Consider the following 3,038-nt stretch of genomic DNA (forward strand, 5'->3'; position numbering starts at 1 on the left):
CCCTTTTTCTGGGATTTCTCTACCCACATCTACAGTCTCATGTTTGCTTAGGAACTGCTAAAATTTATCTATTTATTGGTGCCAGGAATTGAACTCATGACCTCATGCTTGCCAGGCAGACACTGTGCCGCTGAGCTATATCCCAGGTCCTTTTTAGTTTTTCTATTTTTAAAATCATTTATTTATTTGTATAGATGTCTCTCTATGCAGCTCGGACTTGTAGTGAACCTTCTGTCTCAGCCTCCCCAGCACTGGCACTACAGGTATGTGCCACTACACCCAGTTTCAACTGCCAGCTCAGTGCCCATGGCCAGGCTGGCACAGCATGCTGAACCAGGGATTGAACCTGGGTCCTTGCGCTTGCCTGGCAGGCCCTTTGACCACGGAACTATTTTCCCAGCCCCACCCTGGTACTTTAAAAAATAAACAAAAAAGACAGTGGCCCAGGAATATCTCAGTGGTATAAGCACCTGACAAGGTCCTGGGTTTGATTTCCTATATTGCAAAAAAATTAAACATTTTTTTTTTTTTTTTTAATTATAAGAAACAGGGCCGGGGAGATGGCTCAGTGGAATAAGCGCTTCCCTGGCAAGCACAAGGGCCTGAGTTCAATCCCCGGTTCCACAAAAAAAGAAAGAAAGAATTATAAGAAAGAAAAAGACAGATGGAAGGAAGGAAGGAAGGGAGGGAGGAAGGAAAGAAAGACAGGGCCTCACTGTGTAGTTCAGGCCAGGCCTAAACTCTCTATGTAGCCCAGTTGCTTCACACTCTGTGATCCTCTTGTCTCAGCCTCCTGAGTGCTGTGATCACAGGTTTGTGCCACTGTGCCCAAGAGCCATCTCCTGGCCCTAATAAAAGGTTTTTGAACTAGGAAAAAAATACCCAAACAACAGCTGTCATGAGCCTATAGACATTACATGAATTTTCACAAGCAAATCCTAGAACTTTGAAACTCAAGCTTGTATTTTTTTTTTTTTTTTTTCCTTCTGGTACCGGAATCAAACTCAAGACCTCCAGCTTGCCAGGCAGGCACTGTGCCTGCTAAGCTGTATCCACAGCCCTGGATTTTTTCTTTTCTTTTTTGGTGGAACCGAGGAGTGAACTCAGGCCCCTTGTGCTTGCCAGGCAAGCATTTATTCCACTGAGCCATCTCCCCGGCCCCTGGATTTTTTTCTTAAAGCAGGCCTTCTCACTATTTAAGCAAGCCTTCTAGAACTAAGCTTACCCCCTTCCCCCAGCCTAGTGATACACTTTCAAACAGTGTGAACAGCTCTGAATGTTGAGTTTCTGGGACCCTGTAGGACCAGGAGCCCTGATAAGTTGATGTTTCTGATGGTCTTGCCCTGCACCAAGCACTATGTTAAGTTCCTGTACAAAAACAGTTAACTTACCTAGAGCCACAGATGGTAACAGATGAGGCCTGGTTCTCTCCCCTCTTCCCCTTCCCTTTCTTGTGGTGGACTGAATCCCTGAATCCCGGGCCTTGGGGGCCTGCCTATTAGCTTAGTTGTTTTAAGTGCCTGCTTAAACAAAGCAGTCAGGCTCTGGATGCTGTGGTTTGATCCCCAGATCCTCAGGCCTTACCAGACCTGCCCTTAAGGCATCCTGGGCCAGCCACACACACACACACACACACACACACACACACAACACACACACACAAAGAATCCAGGGCCTTTACACATTTTTTTTTTCACCCTTTTTTTTTTTTTTTTTTGGTACTGGGGATCGAATTCAAGACCTTGTGCTTGCCAGGCAGGCACTTATGCCCCTGAACTATCTCCCCGCCCCCTCCCCTTTTTTTTCACTTTTAAGATTTTAAACTGGGTCTAAATGATGTAGAACTCTTAATCATCCTGCCTCAGCCTCCCATAGCGCTGGAACCTTTTCTCTTTAACTACTGCTGTCTTCTTGCCTGTGAGTGAGTGAGGTGACAACACTGAAGCAAAAGCCCTGGCTGCAGGAAAGGCAAATGTGCAAAACAGACACTGCCAATGCAGTTCCTGGAAGCAGGAACAGGGCCGCTTCAGGTAGCACCCAGGACGTCCGGATCTGAAGCACAGAATCCCAGAGCTGAGCCTAGGCAGCAAGCAGCAGTGTTAGGAAGCAGGGACTCAAGAGTGCACGTTCCGGAGTGCCTTCCGAAGAAACCGGTAAAAGAATTTTTGCATCCCGAGAAGTTCAAGGCACTTTAGAGAAATCATTGTTGAAAGAACTGTGAAACAAAAGGGTTCTCCTGCTAGGTAGCATATTTGCATAGTCGTTTCCCTTTTTTCAAAGCCTTTCACATTCACTTCTTTTCATTCTTGCAGGACTCCTCGAAGGGAGAGCGAGATCACAGGGGAGTGGTGTGCAGAGCACAACTAGAGCATTGCTTTATGATCCAGTGGTGGCGACTCCTTTCTGTAATCCCACACTCGGAAGCACAGGCAGGAGGACTACAAATTGCAGCCCAATCTAGGCCCTTGGCAATTTTGCTGGGCTCTATCTCAAGATCAAAAATAAACAGAACAGGCGATGTAGCTCCGTGCAAAGGTCCTAGGTTCAATCCCTGGTATTACCGAATATAATTTTCTTAAAAAGTTACATAGGAGAAACTGAGGCTCCTAAGCACAAGCTCCCTCTCCCAAACCAGACAAACTCTAGATCTCTCCAGTCGGCCTGCTACGGGCTCTTTGCGAATCAATAGCCCTTGGCTCCTCTCTTCAACTCCAGGGCAGTGAGGAAGACAAGAGTTGTGGATTTCGTTTTGGCTCCCTCAACCCAGGAAGGCTTCCCGGAGGACGCCGCGGGCCGCAGCCTGGGTCCAGGGGGACACGAGGGCTGGGCAGGGCCAGGCGCACCCTAGGAACCCATCGCCGCGCGGCGCGGACTCCGCGTCACGTGACGGCTGGGCTCCCGAGTCACGTGCCGCGGGCGGCGGTGTCGGGTGGGGGCTCGGGGGCGACGGGTGTCTGGGCCGCGCCTCGCTGGGCACGCGCTGGGCCGGGCTGCAGGTCGGAGCGGGCAGACGGCGGAGGCCGAGGCAGGCGGCGGCG

Source organism: Octodon degus, unplaced genomic scaffold (genome assembly GCF_000260255.1).
Source record: "Octodon degus isolate 3935 unplaced genomic scaffold, OctDeg1.0 scaffold00035, whole genome shotgun sequence".
Taxonomy (NCBI): Eukaryota; Metazoa; Chordata; class Mammalia; order Rodentia; family Octodontidae; genus Octodon; species Octodon degus.